Source organism: Heliangelus exortis, chromosome 7, assembly GCF_036169615.1.
Source record: "Heliangelus exortis chromosome 7, bHelExo1.hap1, whole genome shotgun sequence".
In the NCBI taxonomy this organism is placed as follows: Eukaryota; Metazoa; Chordata; class Aves; order Apodiformes; family Trochilidae; genus Heliangelus; species Heliangelus exortis.
The window spans coordinates 26,010,760-26,022,772 of NC_092428.1; the positions used below are offsets into that span (position 1 = coordinate 26,010,760).

At 37.1% G+C, this 12,013-nt stretch overlaps 2 protein-coding genes across 5 annotated transcripts in view; one reads left to right on the top strand and one right to left on the bottom strand.

Moving 5' to 3' along the window:
- ZDHHC6 (zinc finger DHHC-type palmitoyltransferase 6) overlaps window positions 1-12,013 on the bottom strand; it is a 173,871-nt gene that overhangs the window by 155,050 nt on the left and 6,808 nt on the right. The gene's annotated exons all lie outside the window — the stretch shown is intronic.
- VTI1A (vesicle transport through interaction with t-SNAREs 1A) overlaps window positions 1-12,013 on the top strand; it is a 263,303-nt gene that overhangs the window by 144,222 nt on the left and 107,068 nt on the right. The window lies entirely within an intron of this gene.

Below are 12,013 nucleotides of genomic sequence, written 5' to 3' on the forward strand. Positions count from 1 at the left end.
TGTTCTGCTTCAAGGCTGTGGAAATTCAACAGTTAATTCTGGAATAGAGAAATTATTCCTACCACACAGCTGTAAACCAGGTGTAACTTAAAGAAAGGATGGGCAAAAAGCAGGTAAAAAACTGGTGCAAGGGAGGAGACTCAGAACTTAAAAACAATATTTGAGAGTTTCTTCTAGGTAAATCTCCTCACAGCAGTGTCCATTCTTTTTTGCGTGCCAGAGTTACATTTGACTGCTGTCTTTGACAGCTCACTGTTGGCAATAAGTTTCATAAATGTCTAATCCAGCTGGATTGTTCTGTCTTCACATTTCCTTCCTACATCAAGAGTGTATACAGTACCAAAGCAAAAAAAAAAAAAAAAAAAAAAAAGATGAAGAAAGGAGAAGAGAAAACCCTGGTTGCTTCCATTATGGGATTTAAGATAAAAAAGAAAAGATAACCTTAATAATTAAAGCCATGAAGGCTCTGGTGGTGTTTTGTTTTGTTTTGTTTTTTGGGGGGGAGAGAAAGCAAAAGCTCCCAACACATCCTTACCGTTTTCATGATAGATTCAGTGCTGTGATTTCAGCACTAAGACCTAACAAACATCGCATACAAAGTGCAGTAAATGCAGTATTCATAAATGTATATGCTCTTTGTGGCTTCATGTCAGCAGGGTTCTGTAGACCCTCATTTGTATCAAAAAAACTTCAAATGGTAAAGAATACGTGCCAGCCAGGGACGAGTATCACTTTGAATTGTTCCTTGTGTATCATAGCTGAAATGGGAAACATGGCTGGCTTCCTGTTTGTCAGGAGTGAAAAACAGACACATTTTCTGTAATTATTGCTCACAGTGTCAATTTAATAAATTATTCACTCGTGACAACAGGATTTATGTTCTATTTGCTGATATCTTGTGTGGGATAGAGTTTCATTTCAGAAGGTGAAGTTTGACAGGAATGCAGTGTACGTTGCAAATCCCTGTGTCACACCTACACACAACAGTGAAGTGCTGATAACTTGTTCCTTCCACTACCTTTGTCCTTCACCATGGATGGTACCCACAGGGCTTTGCTAGATTTTGTGCTGTTACTTATCCACTCTGGGACTAGACATTTAGAAATTCTTCTAACGTGAAGATTCATTGTTGTGGCTGAGATTTCCATGTACTTCAAAAGATATTCTGACTGTATGGCAAAAGATATTCTGACTGTATGGTAAATCAATGGACAGGAGAAGCCAGATCAGTGGTTGCAGGAGCATGATGAGGTGATGAGTTGTTTATGTTTAGCTCCCCTCAATCGTGGCAGCATGGGAGAAAGTGCAGAAATGCTTGAGTAACAATTTAACAAGTGAATGATATCTGAGCTGGGAAAGGAATTAATATGTTGATAGTAAATGGAAGAATTCAGACCATGATGTAATTAGCTATGGAAGAAAAATGACTATTGTTTAATGTGCTGAGCTGGGAAGATTCTATGGCCTGACTGGAAAGAAAAGCAAGCCCGGTATGAGGCTAAAAAAGTGGTGTTTGTAGCAGTGTTCTGTGCTACTACAGGTCATTCATAGATTTTTTTTATCAAGCCTGGAGAAAAGACTGTAATAAGATAAAAAAAGTATGAGAGCCCAGAAGAGAGTTGTAGGAGTGTGAATGAATGGGACCAGTCTGTTTCCTGTCAGTGTCAGGCAGAAAGAATAGGACAGCTTGCCTGAAAATGAGGAGTGGAACAAGAGAGCTGAGTAAAAAAAGATGTTCAGGGTGGGTGGAAAAGAGGATGATCATATTGCAAGTCATGAGAACAGACGGAGTGGAGTCATGTTGGTGGGACAAGGAACTTCTGTGTTGCGTTGAATTTGAGTCGAAGGCTGAGCTATGAGATGGGAGAGGGAAGGGACGTGTAGCAGAGAAGGAAATCTGTCCCTTATTAAATAGTAGCTGAGTTTCTGCATGAGATTCTTCAGGCATAAATCAACTGCAGATCTGTGGGGAGGAAGGGAACCAAAACCAGAGCCTTGTGTAGTCCTCACAGAGAGGGCAGGATCCTGTGTGCAGAGAGGAGGTTTCAAGAAGCAAAACAGGACCAGTTGTGTCCAAGACACATGTGAGCTCCTGATCTGGCAAGCTCCTCTGTCCATCCTTGAGTTAAGCAGAGAAGTTTGCCCTCCATGTCAGGAGAGACAAGGCAACACTCTGGGGTGGGAATTGTTTTCAAAACACTACCTGCCTCCTACACTGTCTTTGGGATCATGGGTTCCTAAGAGGAATCCCCACCTACACCCATGGTTGACACGATAGCTTAAAGTTCAATGGTAGGCACCTGAAAATTCTGGTATTTCACTGTAAGATCTCCTGGTAACAGAAATTAAGCAGTATATGGACACCTACTTGTTTTAATGGAAGTCTAGTAGAAACATTCTTTACCCCTGTTTTACAGATAGAGTAAATAGGATTAAAAAAATAAGACAATTTGCCAAAATTCAAACAAGATCTGTGGTCAGCTCATAGTCCCTTGCTTATAAATACTCTAATAGGGTTTTTTGTTGGTTTTGGGTTTTGGTGGTTTTGGTTTTTTGGTTTTTTTTGTTTTTGTTTTTGTGGGTTTTTTGTTGGTTGTTTTTTTTTTTGTTTTATTCAAGCACAATCAAAACAAAATAAATAAAGTAGGAATAAAATAAAACCTTGCATGTCTTCAGCAATTCCTTTCCTAGGACTTGTGATAGAATGTGAAAGAGGCCTATGCTTTCTTCCTTGATATTGCATAAAAAACTTATTGAATTTTTATTTTTTCTTAAGTAGGAATAATATTTAATTGTCATTTAAACTGGTTCTTTAAAATCGTGTGGTTTACCCACAATAATCCAAGAGCATTTAATAAGTCTTAAAATATTCATAACACACGGAGATCATTACTCTTGAGACCTTTGTACAAAGCAGTGAAGTGTGTTAGACATATGGCAGAAACCTCTTCATTTCTTCTTTCTTGCTATGATTATATGAAAGAAAGGAAAATTCTCTGTTCTTTTCCCCATTGCAATCTGCATGCCATTGTTCTATCTGTTGTGGGCCAAAGTCATCCCATACACATGTTCACTGATGAACATGGAGTTAATAAGGCTTAAATTTAGCTCAGTAAATATAAGCACAATACCAGCAGTTTTCCATGCAGTATTTCAGTTTTCCATGCAGTATTTCAGATACCAAAAGAAAGGAAAGAATTCATTTCTATATCCCACATGATGTTCCCAGTCCAAGCTCTGTGGCATGACAGATGCTGTTACCTATTTTCTATATTACTGGCAATTATCTAAAACTGTTAATTGCTGAGGCATTGACTATTATGAAAAAAACAACAAATGGTATGTCCTGCATTGGAAATGTATCATAAATATCAGGAGCCCTCGTCACAGCACTGACTGTACGTAGATAAGAGGAACAATTTGGTTTTAATTATATTCCAATGTGATTGTCTAAAGTTGAATGGAACCTCGATGGATTATAACTAAAATAAAACTGTGGTTACAGTATATGGTCATAATCCCCAGATCTGTTGTGTTGAAATGACAGTATAATGAGTAGAAGTTAAAATGTCCTCTGCTTTCAAGTCATCATCGTTGTCGTTTGATTAAATAATAGTGAATTCTGTTTGATGTCTTGGCTTTATTATTCAGCAGCACTTCAGTATATGTGTCCTACCTTTGTATTTTGTGCTTCTGGCAACCAGGTAGCCATATAGGTTCTTATCTACACACCTGCAACAGATATCCTGTACATTAAGCTTGTATACGTGCTTCTTAAATACAGAATTTTAATTATTCCTCTTAATTATGGTGCATTCACCAAAAAGAGGGAAATCACTGGTCGGGTACAAAAAGAAAGTGCTTAGTATTTGAAGGAATTTGATAATTTTGTTGTAGTTCGTAGCTTGGCAGGTGGTAATAATGCTATGCCAGCACTGTCAAAATATGAAAATTAAAGTGACGATGGGTTTTAATGAAATCCATTTGACAAATATAATTAAGGTGTTTTAATATGAAGCCCTGTAATAAAGACTACCGGTGGACTCCCTGAGGTCCTGACTAATTGTGTAGATTGCTTTTAAGCTTTGAATAGTTTTATTGGATAATGAACTGTTAAGAAGTGTTAGATCTTTCTTAAGCAGAATTTGGTTTGAAAAAGAAGAGGAGAGACAGGCCTGAGGTGTGGCATTTTAAACATAATTAGAAGAGAGATTTAAGTTAACATCTTTGATCTTGCTGTCAGTTTTTGATTAGAGCTGTAAATGCTTTAATCAAGTGCAGTGTAGTCATTACATTTCTAACTGTTTTTAAACTGCGAAATTACTGAGACACTGACATCGGTTTAACACTTCTTGCGAATTTCCAGGGACGTTATGTTTGTAAACTGGCTGTTTGCATGAAAATGTCATCCTGCAATAATTTACAAATTCATGTAATCCATGTATTCACGGGATAATTATATTTTGGTGCTCAAATAATTTGGAAATCCTTTATGAGTTTAAACTTCTTGTCCTGTAGTTGAGGGAAGTGTGCCGTGTCAGATTACATTTTAAAAATGATTTCTGATATTGTTTTCTCAATTAAAATTATATTCCAACCAGTATTTATGGTTAAAATGAATAAATAACAAGCTAAGAGCACTATTTGAATGCCTTCCATTCAATTCTTTTAACGATAGGTATTGTGTTCTGCTAAAATGAATTCCTTTACACCCATTTTAGAAATGGGGAAACAAGCACAAATATTTGCTATGTGTACAGCAGCGTTTGAGGCAGTAATAAATTGTGTTTTGTTGAATCCCTAGCCAGCAACGTTAAAGACTGCTTGAAGACATTTCAGACAGATCGATTTATTTATTCATTTGTTTGCTTATGTGTGTGGTGGCATCCAAACCAGCAATAAGATGTGGGCACAGGTGTGGAACATCAGTGGCTGGGTGGTACCTGCCCATAGGTGGCATGCCTTTCATTTCAAAAACAGAACCCAGCAATCCCAGGTCCTTTCCCAGACCTGACCTTGTCCTCTCCGTGTTCTTGATCTTTGAGCATGACTGGGAATACTCTTTTGCTCATTTTGGTCCTCCAAGTAGAGATATACTACAGCAAATAAAGAATTAGTTTGTCTGTCCTGTCTGCAGCATACAGAGCATTCACACAAACAAAGGTTAGCAGTGGCCTGCCAACAAATCCTACAAAATTTTTAAACCCCACACCTGGCAGACAGGAGAGAGGGGAAATGTGATCCATACCCAGGACATCCCCACAGAGACTATTCAGCTGCTGCTGCTCCTTCGTGGCACCTCCAGTGCAAGGTTTTTTTCTGACTGAAGTCCAAATGACACCCAACAGAAAGAAGCAGTCTTTCTGAGAGCCCTGAGCCAAGCCATCAGGGACTCAAAGACTGTGTCCAGTAGCTGGGATTGCCCTGGGAGCATTGCAAGCACCTGCTTTAAGAGAAAGCAAGCAGGAAATGCTCATCCATGCAGTAACCTGCTCTGCTCTTTATCAGTTTGTTTTTTGGAGTCTCCAGCTGTGCCCCCCAATTAAACCATATAGCAGTAATCTAATGGAGAGCAGTGCCAAAAGCATCAGTAAGTGTTGCTGAGTTCTTCCACCAGAAGAAATCTCACTTGTCATCCTAGGCACTAACTGAAAAAAAATACTTTTGCAATAATATTTCCTTTTAGTGATACCTTAGAAAGAAGTGGTGTCTATGTGTGGTAAAGGCCCTATGTAAGTCTCTCTCTTCAACACCATCTGAAGAGCTTAACTTGATCCTTAAAATACAATTTTGCTCTGAGGAGTGCTGTAAAAAAATGTATTATGGTAGAGTCTTTGTTTCTATATGAGCAATTTTCAGAAGAAACAATTTAACAAGTACAAGAGCAGAAACTTTTTTAATTTTTATTTTTTTTAAATATGGATAGCCCTGCAAACTCAGCCTTTAAAATCAGTCTACATTCTTTCCTTGTTATATATCTTCTGATAACAGTGATTTGCCAGGCCATCAGGTATTTTTTGGTTTTCCCTCTGTTCCTTTATTGTGGGCTTACTGAGGTGGTGGTTTTCTCAGCATTACTCTGTGAGTAATTGAAGGCACTGTTGCAGATGGAAATAACTCTTTTAGCTCTTGTGTAAAAAAGGAGCAAAATCCATAGCTCCATTTATCCTGCAGGATAAAAATATAAACAAAGGAAAAATGGCTTTACATGGGAATGTGTAAGTGAAGGAAGACAGGAGTTCATAAGAAGTGTCTTGTGCAAGCATCACAGAGATGATTGTGTGGTTCTTTAGGTACAGATTTTTCTATTATAGTGTATTTCAAACGAACACGGATTCTAATTGATGGGTGTAAATATCATTATGTATAAAACAAAGATTCAAAACATGTTAAAATATGCAAACTCCTAAACTTCATCACCAAACTAATCATAGAACCATTAAAGTTGAAAAAGACCCTTAAGATCATTGAGTCCCACTGTTAAAAGTCAACACAGGTGTACATTTTCTTGAGGACTCTCCAGAGGGCAGAACAAAATTCTGGGGCAGACCTGGGACTTGAACCAGATCCATCCCAGTTAGCTACACACTGTCCCTTCCCTCTGCTCCTTGTCCCTTCATCTCCCAAGTAGCTACTTCTGATCTCCAGAGTCCTGATAGAAGAAACAACTTTCTCTGCAAGCAAAACACTATCATGACAAAACTGGTGTGCATTAGATATCACATAATTTTCTAGTTGTAAATTACCTCCTGAATAAACTAACATTGTCTTGGAAGGATTTTTTCCCTCTCCAAACTGCTACCACTTGGCAGATATATTAGATTTTTCAATGGAAACCGAAGCTTCATGAATAATTTTGGATTAATTTTGCCTCATTTTATCCACTTTGAAAAGATATTTTTGGTTTCATTAGAAACCTTTAACAAGGTACTTGGTACATTCAGCTTCCAACTTTGCAATAGCGTTCCTTTATATGTCATTTAGATTTTGAGAGATTTTTGTTGGCAGAAAAATGGGAAACATAGATAGGATGAGCTAGTTAATGTTTCCTGAGCCTGTACCAAGTACATATTTTTTTAAAGTTTTGCCACATTTGTAATTTGTGCCTGTTAATCCTTTGCTTTATCGCCTATTACTGATTTCTAGGCTTCTGTTTGCACTGACTGCCTCTAACAAGCATTTCATTTTAGATGGAGAAAAAAATGGTTTCAGTTACTTTTACTGTACCCAAGAAGGAGAATGGGATTTGCAAATGATAAATGGGGAAGTTGACTAGGTAACTAATAAAGATTTGTCTTAATCAAGTATGATTTGTCAGAACAGGAGCGCACTGGGGTCAGGGCACACGCAATGAATAATACAGCATTCACTGGAGAAAAGGACCAGGCAAAAGGCCTCATAAATATGCTGTGATTACCCATTGCTAATTCGTATTCAAAGAATGAGTTGCACTGAAGCCAGCTCTGAGGTTGCTGAGCTGTTCACCTGCTTTGTGGGCTTTCTGCTATTTAAGAAAGTTTATATAGATATGTACACACACACTGTTTTCAGAATGCTTTATTTTTTTGCTACACTTTTTGGTCAATTATTTTAAGCATTATTTATTAATCATCCTCTAGGTTTGTTTTATTTTTCTATTGTCTGGACACTATTTTATTGCTGCTTTTTGTTGTTTAAATATGAATGTGAATACAGCAGGAGACAGTTCCATCCACATTTAAAATGAATTGCTTAACAGTGCAAGAAAGGTTAAAACACTTTTGCTCCATGGAAGTATTAAAGATGAAACAAGGATAAACTTCTTGCTTGTGTTTTTAGCTTCCCTGACTTTCTAATAGGTCTGTGGATTCAGGATAAACCTGCTACTTCAAAACGTTAGGGGAAACATGAACAAACCCAAATTTCATTTTATTTGTCTCTGGCTTTGTTTTCATTTGTTAACATTGCTTTTGCTTCAAGGAGGCACTTCTCAGATTGAAACAGTTGAAGGATATACTCTTTTGATAGATTTTCTGACATCCAGAAACAGATACTGCAAAGAACCTTGCTCCTATTGACAAGTTTTAAACTTCAAGACCCATTTACACAAATGGGTCATGAAGAATCAGATTTAAAAAAAAAAATGCTTTCAGTGCTTACAGATATAACGAGCAGACCTTGTTCTTCATCTTTCTCCTGTTTAAACGTCATGTGCTGCAGTTTTGTGTGGTTAAATAAGTTTGAAAACAATCTTGCTCCACACTTCAATGTTGAAACGTATTTCAAGATTTAAAGCCATTTTTTGCTCTTTTGAAAACCTAATGTGACTTTGTTTTCTGTTTGCTGGTTGGCTGATAGTCTGTCTCATCTATTTTGTGCTTAAGTGCATTTATTGCTTTAAGAGTAAATTGTCTGGAGAGACAGGACCAGCTTTATGACCCCAAGCTACTGAATGCAGGAGTTGCCAATGCTCTGCCTACACATTTAAGTCTTTGAAATAACCAGTACTGTAGGGTCCACAATAATTATTTACACTGAGTTTATAGAAAACTTGGTAGATGGTGGCATGTTTTTGGTTAAGATGTGTCCATGAATCCCAGCATAGATTGGCACTGTTATGTCATCTACGTGCTGTTTGGAGTTATAATTTTAATGAAGTGATGGTTTATGGATCAAGTTTTATAGGGTATGTTTCTGCAACTTAATTTAGGTGCAGTCAAGATTGTTACTACTCTCCCCTCCTGAATTGTTTTTAAGATTGGCAGTACTGTAATGAAGCAGCATCCATTCCCTGCAGCACAGCTCAGAGCAAGCAGGGTCATCTTCTGTCCTGACAGCCCTTAAAGTAGTAGGAAAAGAAGATACTGGGGGTTGGTTCCCAACTTCACCTACATAAGGGATTGAAATGGGGGGAGCAAGTGGTTTACTTATTGTTTCACTAAGCAAGGATTTCTTTTGCCTTAGAACTTCTTTGAAGGAAGGTGAGGGGAGGAAGATGCAAAGGGGGGAGTTTGGAGCAGATAAGAATTACCGAGCTGGGAGATGGCTAAAAGAGTGGTTGGACTTCAAGGTAGTCAAGCACTCAGGAGAATCAAAGTCTGCCACCTCCTGTGAATGTGGCTGTGAGAGAGCTCAGATAGATGGATGATGGAAGTAGATAGAAAAAAACACATCAGATAGTTAGAAATGAGTAGTCTTATGCCAGTAGATTGATGTGAGTTAAGATTCCAGGAAAGGTATGAAAACTTAGAAAAGGCTATTAGAGGTGAAGTTACTAGGTCTGTCATATAGCATCATTCTGCTTTCTCTATCCTATTTTCTTCTCATTCATCTGCCTGTTTATTTTTCCTGGGGAAGGACAGAATAGGCCTGGACCATGGGACGTGTTGGTTATGAAATGCTTCCAGTTTGTTCTTAAAGGCATGTGTCATCTTCCTCAAAATATCTTTCTTTCTTTATTTGAAACAAAGCACAAAGCCTGAATTCTGATTAGGTGTTGTGGATGGTGTTCTTTCTGGCTTCCCTGACCTCTGGATCAACAGACCCCTTTTGCTGTTGGTCAATGAAAATAGTTTCATGAGCATTCATTACATTTTATTAGGACTTTTTATTTGAAATGCATGCAGATTAACTTCTCTGTTGCAAATTCTTGAAGCATTTTAGTGCCAGCTCTCATGATTCACTGTTCTGTTAATGTTCTACAAATTGTCTCTCCATCAACTTATAGCTATTATATTCTCCTTCATTTATCTGTATTTACAGATTTTACATTTACTTGTCGTTTAATAACTTTAATGATCTAAATCCTCCTGTCTCTGATTATATTGGCTCTTCAATGTAAATATGTATCGACTGTGAACTTCTAATTTTATAGGACTTTCACCTGTGTCCCTGCACTTAAAAATATGTCATCACTTTCTTTATTAACTTTCTGCTGTCAGAAACATAAAGCATTTGACTCAGACCTGAATTCTTTTAACTCCTGCAACATACATTTTCCAAATCTGTAAATCTACATGCTGTCAGCTTTGAACAACAAGCATTTAGTACTTTCTAACATTTTGTGGGGTTTTTTTTCCCCCAGAAGCTGCTGTTGATGATTTATCTCTTGCAGTTTCCTAAAATCTAAACTTTTAATTTGTCCAAAAACAGAGTGACTTTTGGAAAAAAAGCCTGCCAGCCTTGGAAATCTTGATAAAGTTTTTGCCTGTGTCAGCATTGTTCTTCTCCCAAAATCTTCCACAGACTTTGCTGCATCTTAAGAGCAGGAGATGTCTGTGTGCAAAACCAACACAGAATTAGGCTCCCCACTTGGGTGTTATTCACTAGGCAAGGCTGAGGATCTCAGAGTGGAAGAGTTCTCCATTCCTACTCTGATTGCTTTTCTTAGAATGCAGAGTGGATTTTGGAGTTAATTTCATTATTCTGTAGATAGATTATCTTGATTCTTAACGTGATGTTCTGCTTTTCCCAGTGTAAATTAGTTTGTTTTTCCCACCTTTAATTACATTGCTCAGATGCGTGGATTATAGGTGTAATAAGATTGGGCAAATCATGTTTTCAGGCATCATCTCCATTATTTGGTTGGTTTTAAGCTTTCTTTTATATTTTAAACCATATCAGAATATCTGCTGCTGCTGCTAGTGGGATATTATTTATAAATACACACATACACAGGGTACATTTGGAGAGGAAAAGTGCTGTATAAACCATGTTGGATTATTTTAATTTTTTATGAAAAGAAAAATCAGGGCTTTCTATAAATTTCATTAAAATTTATGTTTATTTATCCAAAGGCCTGGAGAGACTCATTCTGTATCATTGCTGTCTCTTGAGTAAATCTATTAGTCATTCTTAAGGAAAAAAGTATTATTGACTTGAGTGATTAGAAGAAGCTCTTTCAGAATCAGTTTAGCTGATAAAGTAAATAAATGCTTAAATGGCTGGAGGCAAAAAAAAAAAACAAAGAAAGAGGAAAACCAGTCAAACACAACTTATTTTGCATTCTCAATATGTGTGTAGGTATTAGAAATCAAGCTTTGTGGAACATATATTAAATAATTATGGTTTGTTCATTTAAATAAATATTAGCAAATTCCAAAGGAAGGGCATGTTCAGGAGTGTAAAGCATCATTGTCTTTTGGGCTTTTGGGCTTGTCTCAGTAGAAAGGCTGAAAACCATGTGGCAATCTTGCTCACATGAAGGAGAAAGCTGAGTTTGCATTTGTTGGGTTTGGGGGTTTTATTTTTTCTTCAGTTGGGAAAGCATCTTCATTCTTTTAATCAGGTTCAGTGCTTGAGGATAAGAAATCTTGTATTTTTTTGCATAACTGTCTCATAGAATCAGACACCATTTTTATTGGACCCACAACATGGCATTATTAAAATGTTCAGCACTGAATGGGCTTATTTCCCATACCTTGCTTAAACACCCTTAAGGTAGAATATGTTCAGAGCTGTGAATTTTAGCATTAACCTTTAAGGCTAATGCTTGTTGATATTAACTTATGTACTTTTTCTGAGTATTTTTTGTCTTCATCACAGCATTGTTTAAGACTAAGATTATTGCTATACTGAATATTCCTGCCCTCTGTCAGTGCATAGATAATAATGATGTAAATGCATTCACCCTTCTGCTTTTTGTAGCTTAACTGTAAATTTAGAACATAATTTTTTTGCCTCTCTTGGGGATTTTCAGTTAGAAGAGGCAGCACCATGTAGTCTTTTATAGGGCTTGGGACTGCACTGTATTAAACATTGTCCATACATACGGACTGAAAGGATGGGGTAATCTCTAAATAATTGAAGTTGTTAAGATTCTATGGAAATAACACCATTAGTAGCAACACACAACACCCTTCAGTTCATGTATTGGTCTTAATTTGTGCATCTGCACTCCAGTATATTTAAAAACCTGACCTTTTCACATAACTGTAATAGCATCGTCAATGATTTGCATTATAAGTAGTCTGTAAAGATCTATACAGAACTGTTGCACTAAAAGAATGAATCTGCCACAGAGATGAAGGTTTTA